We start from the raw sequence: 27549 nt of genomic DNA, 5'->3' as shown, positions 1-27549 counted from the left end.
ATAGAAGCACAAAGACAGTTGTCCATACAAAATTCACTCCAGCTACTGATTTGTCTTGTTTGCCAGTCAATAGTAGGGTTATGCTTTATCAACCACTGTAAACCTAGAACCATAGGCGCAGGCAAGCCCTTCATAACAAAACAAGAAATGAACTCAACATGTGAATCACCCACCCTTAACTGAATGTCATGAACGATATGAGACTTTTTTGTGACAAAGGGGAGGAATTAATAGCAAACACTGATATCTCTTTATCTAATGTGCTAGTTCTAAAACCAAGATTTTGGAGGAAATGAAAATTAATATGGTTTACCTCCACACCACTGTCAACAAATACCTCAAAATTAAAATTTCCTGTGTCTAGCGCCAACATGGCAGGCAGGAGGAAATTGTTATTGCAGGGAGAATGCATATTTGCTTGCTCAGACTCTCCATTCACACTACCAAGAGTCAGGGAATTTTTCTTTTTTTTTCTTTATGTGAATACATCCGTAGTTTTTCATTACCGCTTTGAGGTTTAACAAAAGGACGCGCACAAACAAAATTACCTTCTTTTCCACAGAAGTAACATAGCTTATTCAGCTTCCTAAAATCCCTATAACCTGAGCGAAAGGAAACCTGGCCCAACTGCATAGGCTCCTCTCCTGCCCCAGAGTCAAATGTCATATTACCCCGGGGAATAGATGGGATGGATCCACTTTTAGACGGGACCCCCCACTCGAGAGGAATCTTATACCTCTCTCTAAGACGTCTATCAGGCCGCACTGCCAAAGACATGGCCGTCTCCAATGAATCGGGATACTCATGAAAAGCAAGGGCATCTTTCAACCTCTCAGATAGCCCCTGACAAAACTGACTCCGGAGTGCAGGATCATTCCACCCCGAGTCAGTTGCCCATCTTCAGAATTCTGCACAATACGACTTCGCAGTTCGTTTTCCCTGTAACAAACTGCGCAACTTAGATTCAGCCATAGAGACCCGATCTGGGTTATCATAGATCAAGCCCAAGGCTCTGAAAAATCCATCCACCGACCGGAGGGATGGTGAACCGGTCTGCAGAGAAAAAGCCCAGGACTGTGCGCCCCCTTTGAGCAGAGATATAATGATCCCCACTCTTTGATTCTCGTCACCAGATTAAATACAACTTGCAGGACTCCCTGAACTGAATAAAGTCATCACCACCCCCTGAGAACCTATCAGGGAGAGCGACTTTAGGCTCTAAGCAGACCTGATTTCCTTCAATGGCGCCAGACGCCAGAGCATTCTGACACCATGCAACAGAACTGCGGAGCTCAGCAACCTCCAGCGATAATCCCTGCATGCGTTCAACCAAAGCATCCATGGTCTCCATTTCGCAAACAGCAGGAAAATGACAGTTTTTTAGGCGGGTTATAATGTCACAATAGGTAGGTAGCAGGGAAATAACCAAACACATGAAAACAAACAGATTAGGCCCAAAAGCTAAGAAAGGAAGAAAAAGGGGCACCTCTTAGCGATCCCTAAAAGTTTTCCCTAAACTGCTGTGCCCATGTGCATACCCTAATGGTGGATATGCACATGCCCTCGTGCCTAAACCTATAAACCCTGGGCAAACCCTAAGCTGTAGATAAAAAGGGAAGAGGCAACCTGCTTCTTCAAACCCCGGAGGAAGCAAGCCTCTCCCTAGAGGCCTAGATAAAAAAAACAATGGGAAATAACAGAGAGGACTTATCTAGAGCAGAGCTGGAGCAGACGATCCACCACACATCCAGAGCTCACAGAAAAGAATTATAACCCGCACAGGTCACTGGGGGAAGGAGGGATAAATAGCCTCACTAACAATCAAACCCAGTACACCTGAGGGAAGGTGGATCCAGCTCAAACCCAAACCAAAACAAACAGAGAAGGTAGACATGTGCAGCCAGTCTGACAGGGCAAGGCGTGACACAGGGGAAGAGGAGGCAGTGGTGTGACCCACAGACACTGATTGTGGACCCAGTCGTTCGTCCCACCTATTAGGGTGCTTTGACGCATGTCTGCGTGCACCATCAGCATCACGGACACTTCCCCGTTCCCTTACTGCCTTCCGCATATTAAATATATATGCTTGCAAGTATGTCACACGTACAGTAGCGCAGGTTTTGTAAGTGTATGCGCAAATAAATTACACTGAATGTCACAGATATTTAGGATGGGCAAACGTTATACAGGAGATGTAGTGCAGGTAATGTCGCTGTCACCAGCAGAGAAAAAATTACACTGAATGTCAGTGATATTTAGAATGCGCTATCGTTATACTGGAGATGTAGCACAGGTAATGTCACTGTCACCAGCGGCAAAAAAATTTCACGGAATGTCAGTGATATTTCGGATGCGCTAACGTTATACTGGAGATGTAGCGCAGGTAATTTCGCGGCGGTAATGCAGCAGTTAAACATATTAAATATATATGCTTGCAAGTATGTCACACATACAGTAGTGCAGGTTTTGTAAGTGTATGCGCAAATAAATTAGACTGAATACCACTGATATTTAGGATCCGCAAACGTTATACAGGAGATGTAGCATAGGTAATGTCGCTGTCACCAGCAGCTAAAAAATTAGACTCAATGTCACTGATATATAGGGTGCGCAAACGTTATACAGGAGATGTAGCACAGGTAATGTTGCTGTCACCAGCATTGAAAAGATTACACTGAATGTCACTGATATTTCGGATGCACAAACATTATACTGGAGATGTAGCACAGGTAATGTCGCAGCAGTAATGCAGCAGCCAAACAATTGCATGCAATTTAGCGCAGGTTGCGCAAAAAATATATTGATGCCAGAAACAACAATAGTCCTTAAAAGAACTTTTGGGTCTCTATAATAGCACGCAATTTAGCGCATTTTGTGCTAAAAATATATTGCTGCCAGACACAATAGTCCTTAAAACGACTTTTGGGTCTCTAACACCAACCCTGCCTAACAAAAAAATTCAATTCAGTTCCCTACACTATCTGTCCCTTCTACAGCACAGCTCTCCCTGACTAAGACTGGCCGAACCACGTGTCATCGGGTGGTTTATAGTCAATCACTGTGTTACCAGTAACCAATATGGCTATGGCATTACAGTGAGTGTCAGTACTTACCTGCACATTTATTGGCTGCGTAGCAGGCAAGGAATGTGCGGAGAGGAGACTCAAGCATCGCGCTCGAGCACACGCGGTATTCGGCCGAACACCGCGATGTGCCGAGCATCGAGATGCTCGAGTAAAATTAGTGTTCGGCCAAGCATGCTTGATCAACACTACCCTCAAATCTGCCCAAAAAAGGGAAATTTTGAAATGTAATCTCCATTTTCCTTAAATTTTTGTGGAATACCTAAAGGGTTAACAAAGTTTGTAAAATCAGTTTTGAGTAACTTGAAGGGTGTAGATTCCACAATGGTGTCTTTTATGAGCAGTTTCTACTATTTAAGCCCCATAAAGTGACTTCAGACCTGAACTGGTCCTTAAAAAGTGGGTTTCGGAAATTCTAATAAATTTGAAGAATTCCTTCTAAAATTCGAAGCCTAAACATCCTAAAAAAATAAAATGACATTTACAAGATGATTTCAACACAAAGTCGACATATGGGGAATGTTAAGTAATCACTTTCTGTTTTAAAAGCAGAGAAATTGAAATTTTGTTTCAAAGTTATTACCACATAAAGTGACACATGTCAGATTTGCAAAAAATGGGCTGGGCAGGAGGGTCAAAACTGGCCCGGGGTAGAAGGGGTTAAGATGGCTGGACCATTGTATAAAACAAGCACTTCTTACCTTCAGTGTCACCTAGGTCTCATCATAGACATAGATTGTAAGCTCTTGTGAGCAGGGCCCTCATTCCTCTTGTTTTAGTTGTTGACCTGTTATTTATGACCCTGTTTTTACTTGAACCACCTGATTGTAAAGAGCTGCAGAAGATGTTGGCACTATACAAATGAAGATTCTTATTATTAATAATGTATATACTGTATGCAGCAGTCTTGGTGTTTCCACATAGTGTCCACATCTCAGTACAAATATAGGTAAAGCACATTGTGATTCACCTATTCATGATTCAGGAATTATGCAACATCCAATGCTATCATGAGAGTAGAGAAAGAGACATACTTAGGACATAATGTGTAAGAAGATATCGGCAGTCATTGTATTCTGCAGATGTTTTTATTTACAGAAGTCACATAGATATACACTAGAGATGAGCAAATCAATACTGAATTAACCAGATTTATTACGAATTTCACAAAAATGGGAGGCAGGGGGCTAACAGACAGCCTGATCAGCCAATCATGGGGAGCAGTTTGGAAGGTCGTTCAAATTCTGGGCTAGAGACACCATTCTTTGAGCAGCTTAAGATCTGAGAGCATGTGTTTTGGCTGTGTCTGTGCCTCTGTTTTTAAAGTTTACAGTTGGATGTCTGTTAGTAACAATGTCACGGATGGTGTAACAGAAAACAAGAAGTTACAAATAAGGATCCGACTGGCTTGATCCGAAACTAAGGAACAAAAGGGTGACCCCTATTTAAGCCCTGAAACTCTCCCTGTCTTCTCAGCCCATGCAAAGATCTCTATGATAGAAAATTGCATGCCCTCGTGCCTCGACTGTATGACACCACCGGCTCCCTACACTTAATACGGAGGGAGTCAGGGTCACCTAGGATCAAGCAAACAGAAAAACACAAATCAATTAACAGACTTATCTGTAGAAGCATCAGTAGTAGCATCCAGCATGTACACACTCCAGGAAGTTGTATAAACCGCAAAGTGATGCAGTATGGGAAGGGATTTAAAGGGATGGAATCAGTGCAACTACATGACAGCTGAGAGACGCTAACAAGATGACAAAACGAAAGCAAAACAAAAGAACCTCAAGCAGGAGGTTCTGAAGAACGTTTGTCAGAGCTTCTCAGATGTCTGGTGGTGACAACCATTTAATAATCTGTGTACCAAACATGTGACTTTTCAATTATAGGCCAAATATTTGGCAAACAGAAGAGTGGAAAACAAAAGCCCCCAGTCCTTATCATTAGCACCGGCCGTCCAGCCAGTAGTAGTAGTAATAGTAGCAGAAGGCCACAGTTCCACCTCGCTTCCGATAGGCGCCACATTACAGGATGACGCTGTAGACTGGATGGCTCACTCATCCTCTGTCACAGCAGGATGATGTCCAGGTCACCTCTGAGTCTGACACTGTGACTTGGAGCCAAATCCTCCAATAAAAACTGCCCGGGTCAGAACTGCTTCTATTATGGTCAGCTCGGGAACTGGTTATGCCACTGATACTGTAGCCACAGACTCATAAAGTGCAAGTGCCCAGGCCAAGTTCAGCTGCTGCTAGCTCTGTCTGAGTATCACCTATCTGTCAGTTGTTCTCCACAGTCCCGGGAGACAAAAGAATTGCCATGTGCAAGACCTGCAGGATGAAAATAAGCCATGGGCATTCAAGCACAAACATAGGCAACATGGCTGTTGCAGAAGATGAAGCTGCATTACCTGATCCATTGGGAAAATAGAACTGGCCTCCAGCAATTGGAACAAGAGTGTCCAACAGCCAGGCTGCATCCACATGTAGTACAGTGTCCTTATCATCATCATCAGTTACTGCTTCTTCCGCTCAGACTCCCACTCTGCTTAGTTGTCAGCCATCGATAACGGAATGTGTGGCCAGGAAACAACTTTACACAGCCAGTAGTCTGCTGATGTGCAAGCTTAACTCCCACCTGGCCAAGATACTGATGGTGCAATCACCGCTGCAATCAATTTTATTTGCAGCATCGATGCAGCACACAGCAACAAATCCAGGTCCTATTGACAATTCCATGTTTGTGTCAGACTGGTTCCCACACCATGCAATGGACACACTTCGATCCCCAAAGAAAAGGAGGGCAGAGCATTGTTTCCACTTTCCCTTTCTGCTACCATATGTGTAAAGTAAAGCATTTCCATGCAGTGTTAGAGCTAGAGTAGCTACACAGTTGTTAAAGTGCATCAAGCAGCAAACGTCCTGATGCCTGCTTCTCTGCCATCTCCAACTGGGCGAGGTGGTCAGAGACAATGCAGGAACATTGTGGCCATGCCTCATTTGGGGGAAGTAACACATACTTCCTGAATGGAGCATGTGATAAATTTAGTTGTGTAAAGTACCTTTGCCTGCAGGAAACACTGTCCATGTCCAGGGGACTGTCCTCTCAGTTCACCCATTCTCATGTGGTAAGGAATTCCCACCTGGAATTGCAGCAACAGAAGGGTCTGCCATTGCACCGCTTGATCAACGATGGTCCAACTGAATGGAATTTAACATTGCATATGCTGGAGCGTACAAGTAGAGTAAAGTAATTAATGACTTTGTCACGCCTCATCAGGGAGCATGTGTTGTTTCCAGGGCAGGTAGTAGCAGCTTATCAGAGACGTTGCGTACTAAAACCCTTCGAAGAGGCCACCAGATTTGTCAGGACAACTGCAGCATCAGTGATATCATCCCCCTGATATTTATCGTAGAGCAGACGCTTATGCTGGTGCAGCAAGGGAGGGTGCAAGAAAAACAGCTTCCGCATCTTGCTGGCCACCCGGTTGGTGACCCACACGGACAAGGAGTCAGTGGTGGAGGAGCATGAGGCTGATGAAATGACGACACTGGCCATGATGACCAATCATCACAGTGGTGAGCAGATCTGGAAAGAACTGGGTCCTCAGGCATGCTGGCAAGCATGACAAGCTATATGCTTGCTTGCTTACATACTGGTAGGCATAGCGTTAGCATGAAACAATCTGATGATTACTGGATAACCATCAAAGCAAAATGAGTTTTCCTGTTGCTGAAAGGGAAGCCAAATTGCTGTGTAACCAGGATATTCATTACCAGATCTTTGACTAGACTGAGTATGCTTAAAGGGGTTGTCTCACTTCAGCAAATGGCATTTATCATGTAGACAAAGGTAATACAAGGCACTTACTAATGTATTGTGAGTCTCCATTGCTTTCACACTATAGTAAAAACCACCAGCCTATGTGCACACCCGCAGTCCCAGCACGACCACTGCTGCTCATCTGCTGGGTGGTCATAACCCCTGCATATGAGTAGTGTATAATGTGATGGAAAAATAAATCAAGCTAGAAAAGGAGGCAATATGGACAATCACAATACATTAGTTAGTGCCTTGTGTTAACTTTGTGTACTTAAAAAAGGCCATTAGCGACAACCCCTTTAAGTCTTGTCCTGATATCACATACCCAAACCTGCCTGATCCATTATTGACTACTGGACTGAATGAGCATGCTTCCTATGAACCCCTGATATATCTCTGTTCTTCCCTTCTGGTGCTTTTTGAGACCTTTTATGTTGGCAAAGGGTAATTGTACCTCTGACTGTTCCCATAGCGTATGATTTGACTCGAGGTAAATGTTATGCATGGAATGAATCACTGGACCAGCTATGGGCACGTACAATATGTTCTATAGCCAGTTGAATACTGTGACCCTAACCAAAGTTGTGGAAAATTGGTGTCTTAAGTAAAACTGTGTGGTTTGAGCTTTTCCCTAGATATTGGAGGAATCTGGTTGTTACACTTCTCGAGTTGTCCTCTTGTAAAGACTTCTTCTAAGTCGCCTTTGTCTATTGCATGTGATATGTTGAGCCCCTACTATACAGCTCCTCCTCACTGTGGATTTGATGGTTGGGAGAAATGAGAGACTCAGTCTGGTGATCAGTAGGGTTCTAGCAGTCAGACTTCCTCCTCCAAGGCTCATATATCACACACAAATAACATTAGTGCTATTAGACAGCCATATTGTCCATAAAATAACGCCACACAGTTAGATTGCTTCCTTATTGCCAGATTCTGTTTAGTTTGGCTTTGGTTTTATGACATATTAATAAACCAACACAAACATTAGGTACTTCCAGTTTGACTCCTGTGTACGTCGCCATCCGTAGTGGAACCAGCTCAATATGTTTGGGGTGAGTTATACTACTCTATTTTGTGTTTGCCGCTGTTACATAAGATGACTTATGTTCTCCAATAGAATTACTGATCAAAAATTCACAAAACTCCCTTCCCCCATAATCACTTCATTATCTCAGATAAGTCCGTTTTCTTTGCCAAAGGAGAAATTGACATTGGATTGCAGGTTGATAAGGGTTGCCCAACCTAGACAACCCATTTAAGGTGGGGGTCACACGACAAAACTGTCTTCACATTTGTGTTGAATTCCCTCATATCCATCTAACAGTGCAGCAAATGATGATACCTCAATTGTACTTGTTTCCCCCCATTTTAAGTCAGTCGAGCCCATCAGGCGCCAGTAGTAACCATCATATGCTAGATCTAGAACTGTGTAAGGCCTCTTTCACACGGGCGTCATGTATTTGGCCCGGATAAGATGCGGGTGCGTTGCGGGAAAATGCGCGATTTTTCCGCACGAGTGAAAAAATTGTAATGCGTTTTGCACGCGCGTGAGAAAACTCGGCATGTTTGGTACCCAGACCCGAACCCGGACTTCTTCACAGAAATTCAGGTTTGGGATCGGTGTTCTGCAGATTTTATTATTTTCCCTTATAACATGGTTATAAGGGTAAATAATAGCACTCTTAATACAGAATGCATAGTACAATAGGGCTGGGGGTCCCCATCCCGATCGTCTCTCACCAACCGTGCGTGAAATTCGCACTGCATCCGCACTTGCTTGCGGATGCTTGCGATTATCACGCAGCCCCATTCACTTCTATGGGGCCTGCGTTGCATGGAAAACGCACAAAGAGGAGCATGTTGCGATTTTACGCAACGCACAAGTGATGCGTGAAAATCACCGCTCATGTGCACAGCCCCATAGAAATGAATGGGTCTGGATTCAGTGCGGGTGCAATGCGTTCACCTCACGCATTGCACCCGCACGGAAATCTCACCCGTGTGAAAGGGGCCTAAGGACTTACAATATAAATGCAAGTGTGAACCCTGTCTAGCTTTAGGCCTTGATGCCCAGAGCAAAACTTCACTTTCTGAAATGCTGTATTCTAAGGTTAAAATTTGTATTTTAGTTTTTAAAGGGAATCTGTCAGCAGTTTTGACCATGCTAAACTCCTGACAGCACTAGGTATGGGCTTGGAAAAAAACACTATAAACATACCATTTGTTGAGCTTATATTATCAGGAGTAGTAAGAACATGAACTTTTATTCTGCCATATTCTGCTCCCGCAAGTGCCCTGCAGGCGGAGCCTCTCTGGGAAGTGTCTGCACTGAGCTGCTTCACAGCATCTCCCCTCTTCTAACCGGACAGCTGTGGTGGTGTCTTAGGTGCACTTGAAGGGGTTTTCTGGGTTCTAGATATTGATAAAACCCAGCACCCCTACCAATTAGCTTTTCTCAGCAGCTTTGGTGCCAGAAAAAAACACAGTGGCCAGAAATAGCTCAGCTCCCATGAGGAGAAAATAGTAAACGTAGTGACAGATACACTGAACCTCTACCGACTATGTGGGTTAAACAAACAGAACCAGAACCGAACAAAAACAACGATTACAGGGTCATACAAGCCACGGTTGATACCAGGAGAGTAAAATCTAAAGCCAAATCAGAAACGTTCCAAACTAGAAGGTCAGACCAGGAACCTCGTCAGATCCAAATAGTCAGGCAAAGGGGTAAATGTCAAAAACACAGAGGTCAGAATTCCAGAGGTCAAACTGTAATAAAGTAGATTAAATGCAAAAGATACCCTAATCACAGGCAACTGTCATATTTCACATGGGACGTCCGCCTACATGACCTGTGATGTCATGACGATCGGATCCCGACAACCCTCCTGATTGGCCTGCGCTCCAGCACATGCAACCTGATCAACAACTAAGCAACCGAACTCCGGCAGCACCACCTGCAATGGAGCATGCCTGCCAGCTACAAAACAGTAGGGCAGAGATGCCAGCAGCGCTCTAACATGAATAGCGCATGCACCGGCCAGGGAGGCCAGTCGCCTTGCAATGGGGTGGTGGCAGCACAGCGCTAAGAGAGTGTGCCTACCAGCTACATTGACCATCAGGGAGAAATGTCACCGACACTGCCTGCTTGCAGGGTGCACCTGCTGGCCGCTAAAAAGTGTCACAGTGCCTCTTCAGGCTGCTGTCACTTAATGCGACCACTCAATTAAGTTGTCCAAATAGGAAACATCTTTACTTAAAAATTTCTTTGAAATCTTTGCACATGACAAGAACAGGCTGAAGTGTAATACACATAGGATCCTGCCATGCAACGTTTCTGTGGAGCATGGATTTTAACTCTTTCAAGACCAAGCCATTTGCCCCCTTCCTTACCATGCAAATCTTACATGTGTCACTTTATGTGCTAATAACTTTGGAATGCTATTATTTATCCAAGCCATTCTGAGATTGTTTTCTCGTGACATCTTGTACCTGAAGTTAGGGGTAAATTTGGGTCGATGTGTATTACCTTTATATTATAAAAAATCCCAAATTTACAGAAAATTTGGAAAACATTGCAATTTTCTAAAGTTTAAATTTCTACACATTGAAGGCAGATAGTGATTCCCCAATAGATAGTTTTTACTTAAAGGGTTTCTGTCACCAGAATTACCCCTATTAAACTAGCTGACATTAGAGATGTGCTAATGTCAGCTGAACCTAACTAGCTACTTTTATTATGCCCGTTACTCCAGAAATAAAACTTTTATAAAATGCTAATTAGCCTCTAGGAGCGGGGGAAGGGGTGCGTTGCCCCTACTCCTAGAGGCTTCGTTCTCCCACCTCTGGCCACGCCCTGCTACACTAGATTGACAGGGACAGGCAGCGTTGGTTTCCTACCACCGGCCCTGTCTGCCGTGTAAATCTTGCGCCTGCGCCGTCCCATTCAGTATTCGGCGCAGTGAGTAAAGGGCGCTCGCCTGCTGTGGGCTTCCTCACTGCCCCTGCGCCGGCGCAAGATTTCCCCAGCCACAGGGCCAGCAGTTGGAGGTGAAGGATGCCTGTCCCTGTCAATCTAGTGTAGCAGGGCCTGGCCAGAGGTGCAAGAACGGAGCTTCTAGGAGCAGAGGCAACACCCCCCCTGCACCTAGAGGCTAATTAGCATATTATAAAAGTTATATTTATGGAGTAACGGGGGCATAGATAGAAGTAGGAATAGGCTAGTTAGGTTCAGCTGACATTAGCACATGGCTAATGTCAGCTAGTTTAATTGGGGTAATTCTGGTGATTTTAACCATTTAAAATTCCCCATACTGTACTGTATATCTACTTTATGATTTTAAAAATTCCTTAAATTTTTTTAGGACCTTAGTAGGCTTAGAATTTAAAAAGCAATTTTTCTAATTTTCTATAAAATTTTCAAAACCGACTTTTTTAAGGGCCAATTTAGTGATCAACTCACTTTGAGGTCCTTACATAATAGAAATCACCACACCAAGCAACAATGATTTTGCTACTGAGAGAAAAACATGTGATTTATACTAAAATGAGCGCGCTGATTCCAAATATACCACATATACCGAATATGGAACATCCTGCGATTTTCACGCAAAGTGATGCGTGAAAAACAACGCTCATGTACACAGACCCATTGAAATGAATGGGTCCGGATTCAGTGCAGGCGCAATGCGTTTGCATCACGCATTGCACCTGCGCGGAAAACTCACTCGTCTGAAAGGGGCCTTAGGTGTTCCACAATAATTAAAGGAAAATATTTTATTTGTAAAAAGCTGTATGGGCACACGGCAGGTCTCAGAAGGAAAGGAGCAACAAATAGTTTTTGGAGAGCAGATTTTACTGGCATGGCTTTTGGGTGTCGTGTCATATTTAAAGGCACACTAAGGCACCTCTACAGTAGAAGCCCCCAAAAAGTAACCCCATGTTGGAAACTACACCCTTCAAAGAATTTATTGAGGGCTGTACTGACCACTTTGACCTCACAGGCATTTCATAATGTTTAGAAACACTTGGCTGAGCCGCACTACCAGAGAAAGGCATCGCCGAAACGCGTGCCGGGGTACGTGGCTCTCCTGAGGTGGATTTCCCTATTATGGGTAAGTGATACCAATGTGATTTTAGGTATGAGGCAAACACTTAGTGGTGTATTTGTATACACACTTTATGTTATTACTGGGTCCAGGCTCTCCATATGTATGTTCCCCAGCATATTTATCTGTATGATTCAAGTAGTTCCATTCACCTTATTTGATATGGAGAAACAACTTGACTAGATATATGCACTTGCACTTTAGTACTATGCTGGGTTCCATAAATAAATTGGGTCTGCCAACATGATTTTCTGTATTCCCTCTACACGTACACTTTGTCAATACCTCCTTAGGTGTAGTCCACTATTTTATCTGATGTATCATGTATCTTTTTTTATCTATGTAATTTGTATTTACAATAAACTATATATTTTTTTATGTAAAACCTGTTTAGTCTCAGTTTATTTTGGTATACAGGTGAAACTCGAAAAATTAGAATACCGTGCAAAAATTTATTTCAGTAATGCAATTTAAAAGGAATTCCATTAATGCAGCTTAAAATTAGAATTTTGTGAAAAGGTTCAATATTCTAGGCTGTGTTACACTCTAGTCAGCTAATAATCCATACCCCCTGAGCAAAGGGTACCTGAGATTGTGACTTTGGGGTTTCATAAGCTGTAAGCCATAATCATCAAAATTATAACAAATAAAGGCTTGAAATATCTCGCTTTGCATCTTTCTCATATATTAGTTTCACCTTTTAAGTTGCATTACTGAAATAAGTTAACTTTACACGATATTAAAAATTTTCGAGTTTCACCTGTAGGTGTAATTTTTACTAGTACAGTTTTGGGGTCTATATGAGTTTTTGAGCACTTTTTAGTCTATTTTGAAGGAGGTGGAGAGGGAAAAAAATTGCAGTTCTGTCAGTGGTTTTTATTTTTTATGGGGTTCTCCATGTGGTATATTTGGTATGATAATTTTATTCTGTGGGTTGATACGGTTATGGCGATGCCAAATTTGTATAGTTTTTTCATGTCCTACCACTTTTATATCATAAAATAACTTTTTATTAATTAAATTCTTAGTTTTTTGCATCACCAAATCTAAGACCCTCAACTTTTTTATTTTAATCGTCAACATAGTTGTATTAGGGCTAGAGTTGAGCGAACACCTGGATGTTCGGGTTCGAGAAGTTCGGCCGAACCCGAATCCGAACCCGATCCGAACTTCGTCCCGAACCCGAACCCCATTGAAGTCAATGGGGACCCGAACTTTTCGGCACTAAAACGGCTGTAAAACAGCCCAGGAAAGGGCTAGAGGGCTGCAAAAGGCAGCAACATGTAGGTAAATCCCCTGCAAACAAACATGGATAGGGAAATGAATTAAAATAAAAATTAAATAAATAAAAATTAACCAAAATCAATTGGAGAGAGGTCCCATAGCAGAGAATCTGGCTTCCCGTCACCCACCACTGGAACAGTTCATTCTCAGATATTTAGGCCCCGGTACCCAGGCAGAGGAGAGAGGTCCCGTAACAGACAATCTGGCTTCATGTCAGCAGAGAATCAGTCTTCATGTCATAGCAGAGAATCGGGCTTCACGTCACCCACCACTGCAACAGTCCATTTTCATAAATTTAGGCCCAGCACCCAGGCAGAGGAGAGAGGTCCCGTAACAGACAATCTGGCTTCATGTCAGCAGAGAATTAGTCTGCATGTCATAGCAGAGAATGAGGCTTCACGTCAGCCACCAATGCAACAGTCCATTGTCAGATATTTAGGCCCAGCACCCAGGCAGAGGAGAGAGGTCCCGTAACAGAGGATCTGGCTTCATGTCAGCAGAGAATCAGTCTTCATGTCATAGCAGAGAATCAGGCTTCACGTCACCCACCACTGTAAGAGTCCATTTTCATAAATTTAGGCCCAGTACCCAGGCAGAGGAGAGAGGTCCCGTAACAGACAATCTGGCTTCATGTCAGCAGAGAATCAGTCTTCATGTCATAGCAGAGAATCAGGCTTCACGTCACCCACCACTGCAGCAGTCCATTTTCATAAATTTAGGCCCAGCACCCAGGCAGAGGAGAGAGGTCTCGTAACATAGAATCTGGCTTCATGTCAGCAGAGAATTAGTCTGCATGTCATAGCAGAGAATGAGGCTTCACGTCAGCCACCAATGCAACAGTCCATTGTCAGATATTTAGGCCCAGCACCCAGGCAGAGGAGAGAGGTCCCGTAACAGAGGATCTGGCTTCATGTCAGCAGAGAATCAGTCTTCATGTCATAGCAGAGAATCAGGCTTCACGTCACCCACCACTGCAGCAGTCCATTTTCATAAATTTAGGCCCAGCACCCAGGCAGAGGAGAGAGGTCCCGTAACAGACAATCTGGCTTCATGTCAGCAGAGAATTAGTCTGCATGTCATAGCAGAGAATGAGGCTTCACGTCAGCCACCACTGCAACAGTCCATTGGCATATATTTAGGCCCAGCACACAGGCAGAGGAGAGAGGTCCCGTAACAGAGGATCTGGCTTCATGTCAGCAGAGAATCAGTCTGCATGTCATAGCAGAAAATCAGGCTTCACGTCACCCAGCACTGTAAGAGTCCATTTTCATAAATTTAGGCCCAGCACCCAGGCAGAGGAGAGAGGTCCCGTAACAGACAATCTGGCTTCATGTCAGCAGAGAATTAGTCTGCATGTCATAGCAGAGAATGAGGCGTCACGTCAGCCACCAATGCAACAGTCCATTGTCAGATATTTAGGCCCAGCACCCAGGCAGAGGAGAGAGGTCCCGTAACAGAGGATCTGGCTTCATGTCAGCAGAGAATCAGTCTTCATGTCATAGCAGAGAATCAGGCTTCACGTCACCCACCACTGTAAGAGTCCATTTTCATAAATTTAGGCCCAGCACCCAGGCAGATGAGAGAGGTCCCGTAACAGAGGATCTGGCTTCATGTCAGCAGAGAATCAGTCTTCATGTCATAGCAGAGAATCAGGCTTCACGTCACCCACCACTGCAACAGTCCATTTTCATAAATTTAGGCCCAGCACCCAGGCAGAGGAGAGAGGTCCCGTAACAGACAATCTGGCTTCATGTCTGTTGAGGGAAATGTCATATTTAAATATATATGTATGTATGCCTTGACATATATACATATATATTAGCCCTTGTCCATGGGCTCGTCCGGGTGGGATCTGTGGATATGCACGGAGATGTATATAGGCCCCTTTTCGGCCTGCATCTCTGTGTATATGTACAGATACGGAGGGGCTTAATATTTGTGTCCTGTGTATAGCTGTATATTCATGGATGTGCCCCAAACATCAGTGAATATACACCTATGTATTATATATATATATATGTATATAGATATATATGTGTATGGATGTGCCCCAAGCATCCATACACATATAGTATCAGACAATATGTGACCCCCCCCCCCCTCCTCCTGCATCCCTGCAGGGGATGAGGAAGGTCACCAGCTGGCTGGACAATCATGTCCAGCCTCTGGTGACATCAAAAGGCATGGGATCAATAGAGATCTGATGCCTTTTGGTATTTAACTATCCCCAGCTGCTGGGGATAGTTAACATAACAGAGAGAGGGAAACAAACATCCCTCCCTCTGTTATCTGCATACCTCCGGCGCAATAATTATCGCGCCGCGAGGTATGCAGGGGACTACAGGCGGAGGATCAAAGGAATCCTCCGCCTAGAAGCGCGCTCTGGGAGGCGCGGGCCGGCGCGGTGACGTCATATCACCGCGCCGGCCCACGTGTTCGGGCCGACGGCGCGCATGCGCGCCGCGGGACGGGCGGCCTCGGGAGCGAGCGCTGCTGGACTTAAATAGTCCAGCAGCGCTACGCTGCAGTAGTCGGGTGAGATACCAGCCAGCTACATCATCCCCTGGACTGACGAGCCCCCTGGACTGACGAGCCTCCCCTGGACAACGAGCATTAACCCTAAGTATCCTGCTGCTCTACCCCCCTTATACCACCAACGCTCTACCCCCTTCTATAACCCTAAGTCCTGCTGCTACCCCCTTCTATAACCCTATATACCCCCCCTTATACCACCAACGCTCTACCCCCTTCTATAACCCTAAGTCCTGCTGCTCTACCCCCCCTTATACCACCAATCTACCCCCTTCTATAACCCTATCTACCCCCCTATACACCCTCCTAACCTCTTGTCCCTCATTTTCCCCCATACCCTTACTACCCTCATCCCCTGTATCCCTGGTGACCCTCATCTTCCCCTGTCCCAGGTCCTGTTCCCTAGTGTCTTTACCCCCGTGGCGGCCCTGCTTACCCCAGCAGCACCGTTACCCCGTAGGGATAGTATATAGACAGGTTTGGGTGGGCGTCCGTTAAAGTGTATGAATTGTCAGTAATACTAGTTAGATCTTGGGGTGGATTTGGGACTGTGTTAGTATAGTTAGTACCGTATTAGTGTATTGTATTAGTGTGTATTTTTATATTGTAGTGCGCGGTTATAACAATATATATCTATCCCCTTGTTATAGATATATATAGTTATAAACCTAATACCTTCTTGGTTGTAAAGTATCGCCGCAATAGAGTTAGTATATTGTTGGCATTGTATTACTAATGTATTATTAATAAATACCGTGTCATTTATCCCTATTGTGTAACGTGTGATTACTAGTGGTAGTCAGTAAGGCGCGTGCAGCTAGTTTAGTGATTAGTGTAGGGCAATCAGTAGCGATTTGTTATTCATTTAGGCTTAAATAGGCGGAGTCATCATAAGACGATTACGCCTATTTATGAATATTAATTATCGAGATTTGCATAAATATCAATAATTAATATCCCCTTTAACAATGTCAGCAGAGAATTAGTCTGCATGTCATAGCAGAGAATGAGGCTTCACGTCAGCCACCACTGCAACAGTCCATTGGCATATATTTAGGCCCAGCACACAGGCAGAGGAGAGAGGTCCCGTAACAGAGGATCTGGCTTCATGTCAGCAGAGAATCAGTCTGCATGTCATAGCAGAAAATCAGGCTTCACGTCACCCAGCACTGTAAGAGTCCATTTTCATAAATTTAGGCCCAGCACCCAGGCAGAGGAGAGAGGTCCCGTAACAGACAATCTGGCTTCATGTCAGCAGAGAATTAGTCTGCATGTCATAGCAGAGAATGAGGCTTCACGTCAGCCACCAATGCAACAGTCCATTGTCAGATATTTAGGCCCAGCACCCAGGCAGAGGAGAGAGGTCCCGTAACAGACAATCTGGCTTCATGTCAGCAGAGAATCAGTCTTCATGTCATAGCAGAGAATCAGGCTTCACGTCAGCCACCACTGCAACAGTCCATTGGCATATATTTAGGCCCAGCACACAGGCAGAGGAGAGAGGTCCCGTAACAGAGGATCTGGCTTCATGTCAGCAGAGAATCAGTCTGCATGTCATAGCAGAAAATCAGGCTTCACGTCACCCAGCACTGAAAGAGTCCATTTTCATAAATTTAGGCCCAGCACCCAGGCAGAGGAGAGAGGTCCCGTAACAGACAATCTGGCTTCATGTCAGCAGAGAATTAGTCTGCATGTCATAGCAGAGAATGAGGCTTCACGTCAGCCACCACTGCAACAGTCCATTGGCATATATTTAGGCCCAGCACACAGGCAGAGGAGAGAGGTCCCGTAACAGAGGATCTGGCTTCATGTCAGCAGAGAATTAGTCTGCATGTCATAGCAGAGACTCAGGCTTCACGTCACCCAACATTGGAACAGTCCATTGGCATATATTTAGGCCCCGGCACCCAGACAGAGGAGAGGTTTATTCAACTTTGGGTAGCCTCGCAATATCATGGTAAAATGAAAATAAAAATAGGATTGAATGAGGAAGTGCCCTGGAGTACAATAATATATGGTTAAGGGGAGGTAGTTAATGTCTAATCTGGACAAGGGACGGACAGGTCCTGTGGGATCCATGCCTGGTTCATTTTTATGAACGTCAGCTTGTCCACATTGGCTGTAGACAGGCGGCTGCGTTTGTCTCTAATGACGCCCCCTGCCGTGCTGAATACACGTTCAGACAAAACGCTGGCCGCCGGGCAGGCCAGCACCTCCAAGGCATAAAAGGCTAGCTCTGGCCACGTGGACAATTTAGAGACCCAGAAGTTGAATGGGGCCGAACCATCAGTCAGTACATGGAGGGGTGTGCACACGTACTGTTCCACCATGTTAGTGAAATGTTGCCTCCTGCTAACACGTTGCGTATCAGGTGGTGGTGCAGTTAGCTGTGGCGTGTTGACAAAAGTTTTCCTCATCTCTGCCATGCTAACCCTGCCCTCAGAGGAGCTGGCCGTGACACAGCTGCCTTGGCGACCTCTTGCTCCTCCTCTGCCTTGGCCTTGGGCTTCCACTTGTTCCCCTGTGACATTTGGGAATGCTCTCAGTAGCGCGTCTACCAACGTGCGCTTGTACTCGCGCATCTTCCTATCACGCTCCAGTGCAGGAAGTAAGGTGGGCACATTGTCTTTGTAGCGTGGATCCAGCAGGGTGGCCACCCAGTAGTCCGCACAGGTTAAAATGTGGGCAACTCTGCTGTCGTTGCGCAGGCACTGCAGCATGTAGTCGCTCATGTGTGCCAGCCTGCCCAGGGGTAAGGACAAGCTGTCATCTGTGGGAGGCGTATCGTCATCGTCCTGCCTTTCCCCCCAGCCACGCACCAGTGATGGACCCAAGCTGCGTTGGGTGCCACCCCGCTGTGACCATGCTTCATCCTCATCCTCCTCCACCTCCTCCTCATCCTCGTCCTCCTCGTCCTCCAGTAGTAGGCCCTGTCTGGCCACATTTGTACCTGGCCTCTGCTGTTGCCAAAAACCTCCCTCTGAGTCACTTCGAAGAGACTGGCCTGAAAGTGCTAAAAATGACCCATCTTCCTCCTCCTCCTCCTCCTCCTGGGCCACCTCCTCTTGCATCATCGCCCTAAGTGTTTTCTCAAGGAGACATAGAAGTGGTATTGTAACGCTGATAACGGCGTCATCGCCACTGGCCATGTTGGTGGAGTACTCGAAACAGCGCAACAGGGCACACAGGTCTCGCATGGAGGCCCAGTCATTGGTGGTGAAGTGGTGCTGTTCTGTAGTGCGACTGACCCGTGCGTGCTGCAGCTGAAACTCCACTATGGCCTGCTGCTGCTCGCACAGTCTGTCCAGCATGTGCAAGGTGGAGTTCCACCTGGTGGGCACGTCGCATATGAGGCGGTGAGCGGGAAGGCCGAAGTTACGCTGTAGCGCAGACAGGCGAGCAGCAGCAGGATGTGAACGCCGGAAGCGCGAACAGACGGCCCGCACTTTATGCAGCAGCTCTGACATGTCGGGGTAGTTGTGAATGAACTTCTGCACCACCAAATTCAGCACATGCGCCAAGCAAGGGATGTGCGTCATATTGGCTAGTCCCAGAGCTGCAACGAGATTTTGCCCATTATCACACACCACCAGGCCGGGCTTGAGGCTCACCGGCAGCAACCACTCGTCGGTCTGTTGTTGTATACCCCGCCACAACTCCTGTGCGGTGTGGGGCCTGTCCCCCAAACATATGAGTTTCAGAATGGCCTGCTGACGTTTACCCCGGGCTGTGCTGAAGTTGGTGGTGAAGGTGTGTGGCTGACTGGATGAGCAGGTGGAAGAAGAGGAGGAGGAAGCCGAGAAGGAGGAGGTGGCAACAGGAGGCAAAGAATGTTGCCCTGCGATCCTTGGCGGCGGAAGGACGTGCGCTAATCAGCTCTCCACCTGGGGCCCAGCTGCCACTACATTTACCCAGTGTGCAGTTAGGGAGATATAGCGTCCCTGGCCGTGCTTACTGGTCCACGTATCTGTGGTTAGGTGGACCTTGCTACAGATGGCGTTGCGCAGTGCACACTTGATTTTATCGGATACTTGGTTGTGCAGGGAAGGCACGGCTCTCTTGGAGAAGTAGTGGCGGCTGGGAACAACATACTGTGGGACAGCAAGCGCCATGAGCTGTTTGAAGCTGTCTGTGTCCACCAGCCTAAATGACAGCATTTCATAGGCCAGTAGTTTAGAAATGCTGGCATGCAGGGCCAGGGATCGAGGGTGGCTAGGTGGGAATTTACGCTTTCTCTCAAATGTTTGTGAGATGGAGAGCTGAACGCTGCCGTGTGACATGGTTGAGACGCTTGGTGACGGAGGTGGTGGTGGTGTTGGTGGTACATCCCCTGTTTGCTAGGCGGCAGGTGCCAACGTTCCTCCAGAGGAAGAGGCCGAGGCGGCAGCAGCAGAAGAGGTAGCAGGGGGAGCCTGAGTGACTTCCTTGGTTTTAAGGTGTTTACTCCACTGCAGTTCATGCTTTGCATGCAGGTGCCTGGTCATGCAGGTTGTGCTCAGGTTCAGAACGTTAATGCCTCGCTTCAGGCTCTGATGGCACAGCGTGCAAACCACTCGGGTCTTGTCGTCAGCACATTGTTTAAAGAAGTGCCATGCCAGGGAACTCCTTGAAGCTGCCTTTGGGGTGCTCGGTGCCAGATGGCGGCGGTCAGTAGCAGGCGGAGTCTCTTGGCGGCGGGTGTTCTGCTTTTGCCCACTGCTCCCTCTTTTGCTACGCTGTTGGCTCGGTCTCACCACTGCCTCTTCCTCCGAACTGTGAAAGTCAGTGGCACGACCTTCATTCCATGTGGGGTCTAGGACCTCATCGTCCCCTGCATCGTCTTCCACCCAGTCTTGATCCCTGACCTCCTGTTCAGTCTGCACACTGCAGAAAGACGCAGCAGTTGGCACCTGTGTTTCGTCATCATCAGAGACGTGCTGAGGTGGTATTCCCATGTCCTCATCATCAGGAAACATAAGTGGTTGTGCGTCAGTGCATTCTATGTCTTTCACCGCTGGGGAAGGGCTGGGTGGATGCCCTTGGGAAACCCTGCCAGCGGAGTCTTCAAACAGCATAAGAGACTGCTGCATAACTTGAGGCTGAGACAGTTTCCCTGGTATGCATGGGGGTGATGTGACAGACTGATGGGGTTGGTTTTTCAGGCGCCATCTGTGCGCTTTCTGCAGAAGACTGGGTGGGAGATAATGTGAACGTGCTGGATCCACTGTCGGCCACCCAATTGACTAATGCCTGTACCTGCTCAGGCCTTACCATCCTTAGAACGGCATTGGGCCCCACCATATATCGCTGTAAATTCTGGCGGCTACTGGGACCTGAGGAAGTTGGTACACTAGGACGTGTGGATGTGGCAGAACGGCCACGTCCTCTCCCAGCACCAGAGGGTCCACTAACACCACCACGACCATGTCCACGTCCGCGTCCCTTACTAGATGTTTTCCTCATTGTTATGGTTCACCACAACAACAAAAATATTATTTGGCCCAATGTATTGTATTCAAATTCAGCGGGATATAAATTTGAGGCCTAGTATTTAGGCGCTGGGTGACCGGTATGGATTTACTAACAGAATTAGACTTGGAAATGCACAGTAGCGTGTGTGTGAAGTTATTCTGAATGACCCTATGTGCACCTTGAATATTATATACCCTTTTAGGGATAGATTTCAAATAGCTCTGATATAGCAGAAACCACTAAATTATGAAATTGCTAAATTGGGAATTGTATTTCAACCCAGAACAAAAAATGTGCTTTGGCGGACACTAAATAACTTGCCCATCCACAACAGGACAGCGGTAACGACAGATTTAGCGGGATATAAATTTGAGGCCTAGTATTTAGGCGCTGGGTGACCGGTATGGATTTAGTGACAGAATTAGACTTGGAAATGCACAGTAGCGTGTGTGTGAAGTTATTCTGAATGACCCTATGTGCACCTTGAATATTATATACCCTTTTAGGGATAGATTTCAAATAGCTCTGATATAGCAGAAACCACTAAATTATGAAATTGCTAAATTGGGAATTGTATTTCAACCCAGAACAAAAAATGTGCTTTGGCGGACACTAAATAACTTGCCCATCCACAACAGGACAGCGGTAACGACAGATTTAGCGGGATATAAATTTGAGGCCTAGTATTTAGGCGCTGGGTGACCGGTATGGATTTAGTGACAGAATTAGACTTGGAAATGCACAGTAGCGTGTGTGTGAAGTTATTCTGAATGACCCTATGTGCACCTTGAATATTATATACCCTTTTAGGGATAGATTTCAAATAGCTCTGATATAGCAGAAACCACTAAATTATGAAATTGCTAAATTGGGAATTGTATTTCAACCCTGAACAAAAAATGTGCTTTGACGGACACTAAATAACTTGCCCAGCCACAACAGTACAGCGGTAACGACAGATTTAGCGGGATATAAATTTGAGGCCTAGTATTTAGGCGCTGGGTGACCGGTATGGATTTAGTGACAGAATTAGACTGGGATATGGCCAAAAAATAACCACACTATTGCTGGTTAAATGCACTTGGTGTGACAGCTTGACCAACCACATTACTGAGGGTTAAATGCACTTGGTGACGGGCGCAGCTTGCCCCTGATGTAGTATATGGCCAAAAAATGAACAGACTATTGCTGGTTAAATGCACTTGGTGTGACAGCTTGACCAACCACACTACTGAGGGTTAAATGCACTTGGTGACGGGCGCAGCTTGCCCCTGATGTAGTATATGGCCAAAAAATGAACAGACTATTGCTGGTTAAATGCACTTGGTGTGACAGCTTCACCCTGATGTAGGCTTTAGCCAAAAAACAACCACACCATTGAGGGTTAAATGCACTTGGTGACAGGCGCAGCTTGCCCCTGATGTAGTATATGGCCAAAAAATAAACAGACTATTGCTGGTTAAATGCACTTGGTGTGACAGCTTCACCCTGATGTAGGCTTTAGCCAAAAAACAACCACACCATTGAGGGTTAAATGCACTTGGTCGCAGCTTGTGCTGGCGCACCACAAGACACAAAATGGCCGCCGATCACCCCAGAAAAAAGTGACCGACAAACGGTCTGGGCAGCCTAAAAACAGTGAGCAATTGAATTTCAGCAGCTCAATGATGCACAGCTGCAGATCGATCGATTAATCAAGTCCTTTGGAGGAGTTAATCTGCCTAATCTCGCCCTACTGTCGCAGCCGCAACCTCTCCCTACGCTAATCAGAGCAGAGTGACGGGCGGCGCTATGTGACTCCAGCTTAAATAGAGGCTGGGTCACATGGTGCTCTGGCCAATCACAGCCATGCCAATAGTAGGCATGGCTGTGACGGCCTCTTGGGGCACGTAGTATGACGCTTGTTGATTGGCTGCTTTGCAGCCTTTCAAAAAGCGCCAAGAAAGCGCCACAAACGCGCCAAGAAAGCGACGAACACCGAACCCGGACTTTTACGAAAATGTTCGGGTCCGTGTCACGGACACCCCAAAATTCGGTACGAACCCGAACTATACAGTTCGAGTTCGCTCATCCCTAATTAGGGCATATTTTTGTGGGATGCATATGACTTTTTGATCCCTTTTTATTAAATTCTTTTGGAAGGTGAGTCAAAAAGAAACAGCAATTCCACCATTGTTTTTTATGTGTACTTTATTTTTTTTAATCTTTTATACATCAGTGGATATGGAAAAAGGAAATGTATTTTACTTTTAATTTACATTTGTATTTATTTATTTATTTGCTATTGTTTGTACATTTATTTTTAACTTTTTTTTAATCAAGTCCCACTTGGATCTTAGAGATCCAGTGGGGCTGATGGCTGTACTATACTTTGCAATGCTTTTGTATTGCAAAGAGTAATACTATCAGTTTTAGGGTCCATTCACACATCTGTAAAAACATGGATACCTGTTGTGTGCGTTCCGCATTTTGCACATGGCCGGCCCTATGATAGAAATGCCTATTCTTTTCTGCGATTGCAGACAAGAATAGGACAAGCTTTATCTTTTTTGCGGGGGCGAGGAATGGAACTACAAATGCGGACAGTACACGGGTGCGGACCCAGAACTACAGACGTGTGAATGGACCCTTACACTGATACGTGGCAACACTGGATGCCTTTTTAATGCATCCAGTTGCCATGGTAACCATCGGGCCACCGCCGTCGCAGCATGGCAGCCCGATGTTTGAAAGAGGGAGTCCCCTCCCTCTATTAACCCCATGGATGCCACGGGTGTCTATTGACCGTGGCATGTAAAGGATTAAATGGGCGAGATCAGGGCGAGATCAGTGTCAGCGCTGATCTCGCCCGTTACAGAAGAGTGTCAGCATACAGCCTACACTCGCTGCTGAAGGCAGTGGCTGAGAAACAGAGCGACTGGCATCAGATACAGGTAAACCGCACCAGGGGGCAGAGATCTGGGGCACAGCGGCATGCATCAGGGGGCAGGGAGCAGAGATCTGGGGTCAGGAGCCACAGATCTGGGGCATGGCGGGCACAGATTGGGGGGTAGGAAGAGTACAAATTGGTTGGCATGGCATGCACACAGAGCCTGAAACCAGCATTTTTACACTGACGTTATCTGATTGGTTAGTCCTCAATTAGAGTGGTCCCTTTCCGGCAATACCGGACTGTACACTCTCTGTGACAGCGGCAGTGCAGGGGCAGAAGTTGTAATCCAAACTCTTTACCGCACTTGGATTAAAGAGCTGCCAGAACGTTTATATACCGTACGTGCTATCTGCATGGGGTATGTGCAGATAGAACGTTATAAAGGGTTAAAGAAATTGTCAAATAATCTAGTTTTCTATTTGAACTACTTAAAGGATCACCAAGTTTTGGTAACAGTTTGATATGTCATAGAGACATATTAAAATTTTTGATTGGTGGGGGGTCTGAGTGCTGAGACCCCCACCGTCACTAGAACAAGAAGAGAGAAGCAAAGGTATATTGCACTTTCTCTCCTTGCTGCAGAGGACAGAATCGAAACTGGCCCATGGACTTCTATGGAGCTCGCCTCCTGCAGCAAGGAGAGAGAGTGATATGCTGGTGATTCTCTCTCCTTTTACTAGCGATTGCTAAACCCCCCACTAATCAAAACTTTTTATATGTCTCTATGGCATATCAAAAGTTTTAACCAAAACTCAGTGACCTTTTAAATCGGAGAGGTAGCATGAAGTCCGAAGAGGTACATATTGGAGTGCATCTGGGCAGAAGCATTAATTGTGTTAGCCAGTAGCACCAAATTGGGACTTTAATGTGACAACCCATTTTTGGTCCCCTAAAAAACGTATCATATGAAATGAAATAAAGTTCAAGAAATCTCTGATCTATTACTAGGTTCCAGCCACCATACCTCCCTAGTGCTGATGGCGCACCTACAGTCTCACCACAAGCCATTGTACTGTACAACGTGTGACACCTCTGGAACTCCTCAAGATCCAGCAGTGCCCCTTTTAAGAAATAAGACTAAATAGATCAATGTAGGTGATTATCTAAAAGTAGAAATATGAGGTGATTTATGCAAACCAGAGGAGGGGGGTATACATAGAGAATGACACGGTAGACAAATACACTTTCATACAGCGCATAGGATTTTGTGACTGTGATGTTTGATGACCATAAATAATCCTTTTAGGTATATATACCAGCAGTAGATGTATATAACCAGTCGCTGTATATAAAGCATGAATGAAGATTTCAGACCAATATACTGAATTTCTTTACAAAAAAAAACATTATTTTAGTGTCATTATAATAAAGAACAGTATAAAATAAGTCATCACACAAGTACCTGCGTTGGTCTTCAGGTGACCATGGCCTGTCAAAACGTCAATCATATAGGTAGACCCCAGAAAAGTAATACTGAAGACCGTAGGCTTTACAGCAGTGTGGCTATATAAGAATGCAGGAAGATGAACACTATGTGGACTATGATCTTTCTAATATGACTGTTTGTTGAGTGTGGATTTATGGCCTGCAACAACTGATAAAAGACATTTCACATTAGAGCTAAGAATGGGTGGGTGAGGTTGTATATTACACATTAGGGCCCTGATTTGTGAAACGGGTTTTACAGTAAAGTGCGACTTTTCTGTCCTTTTACACAAAGACAAATTTATCAATAGCCCGCGAAAAGGCAAAGTTATTTATTGCTCCTGCTAAGTCAAATCCAGCTGTTTGTGGGTGTCTGTGCAGAATGTTGGTTTTTGGCCTTGTTCTTCATAGAGGACAAGAGGATACTTTCAAAAAATTGTCTCACGCACTTTCCACTTCTTACCTGCCTTATCTGTGGCAGGTGAAAACAAGAGCTGTATTAGACAGGAAGATGCCGTACCGATGACGATTGATGATCGAATAGGTAGTGACTCATTAGCGTTCTAAAGTGCTCACATTACACGGAGCAATGGTCGCTGTAGTGATCAGTAATTTGATCGTTCTAAGCTCTCTACACCACACCTACAGTCTGATCTTCTAACGAGTGGCTGACGACTAATTACACGCTCAGATATGAGCTCGATGAACGAGAATTTTTAAGTATGCTGAAAGATCACAATCAGAGAGAATCCAACTATTTTGCGATCCCTGGGAACTCACAAAGCGCGAAGATCGCTTTTTTTTGCAAACAGTATTATGATTTTACATTTGATCCTTGCAACGTAAGGTTGCCTGTCTTAGGCCCCTTTCACACGGGCGAGTATTCCGCGCGGATGCGATGCGTGAGTTGAACGCATTGCACCCGCACTTAATCCCGACCCATTCATTTCTATGGGGCTGTTCACATGAGCGGTGATTTTCACGCATCACTTGTGCGTTGCATGAAAATCGCAGCATGCTCTATATTCTGCGTTTTTCACATAACGCAGGCCCCATAGAAATGAATGGGGTTGCGTGAAAATCGCAAGCATCCGCAAGCAAGTGCGGATGCGGTGCGATTTTCACGCACGGTTGCTAGAAGACAATCGGGATGGAGACCCGATCATTATTATTTTCCCTTATAACATGGTTATAAGGGAAAATAATAGCATTCTGAATACAGAATGCATAGTAAAATAGCGCTGGAGGGGTTAAAAAAATAAATAAAAATTTAACTCACCTTAATCCACTTGATCGTGCAGCCGGCATCTCCTTCTGTCTTCATCTTAGCTGTGTGCAGCAACAGGGCCTGTGGTGACGTCACTCCGGTCATCACATTGTCCATCAAATGATCCATCACAATGGTAAAAGATCATGTAATGGATCATGTGATGACCGGAGTGACGTCACCACAGGTCCTGTTGCTGCACACAGCTAAGATGAAGACAGAAGGAGATGCCGGCTGCGCGATCAAGTGGATTAAGGTGAGTTAAATTTGTATTTATTATTTTAACCCCTCCAGCGCTATTTTACTATGCATTCTGTATTCAGAATGCTATTATTTTCCCTTATAACCATGTTATAAGGGAAAATAATAAAATCTACACAACACCGATCCCAAGCCTGAACTTCTGTGAAGAAGTTCGGGTTTGGGTACCAAACATGCGCGATTTTTCTCACGCAAGTGCAAAACACATTACAATGTTTTGCACTCGCGCGGAAAAATAGCGCATGTTCCCGCAACGCACCCACACATTTTCCCGCAACGCCCGTGTAAAAGAGGCCTTAAACAGTGCTGGGCGACACTTTCATAAATTTTACTCCTAGACCATTACCTTTTAGGCCCCTTTCACACAAGTGAGTTTTC

Source organism: Bufo gargarizans, chromosome 9 (genome assembly GCF_014858855.1).
Source record: "Bufo gargarizans isolate SCDJY-AF-19 chromosome 9, ASM1485885v1, whole genome shotgun sequence".
NCBI classification, from domain to species: domain Eukaryota; kingdom Metazoa; phylum Chordata; class Amphibia; order Anura; family Bufonidae; genus Bufo; species Bufo gargarizans.
The sequence above is the reverse complement of the archived record's forward strand: the minus strand, read 5'-3'. Positions refer to the sequence as shown.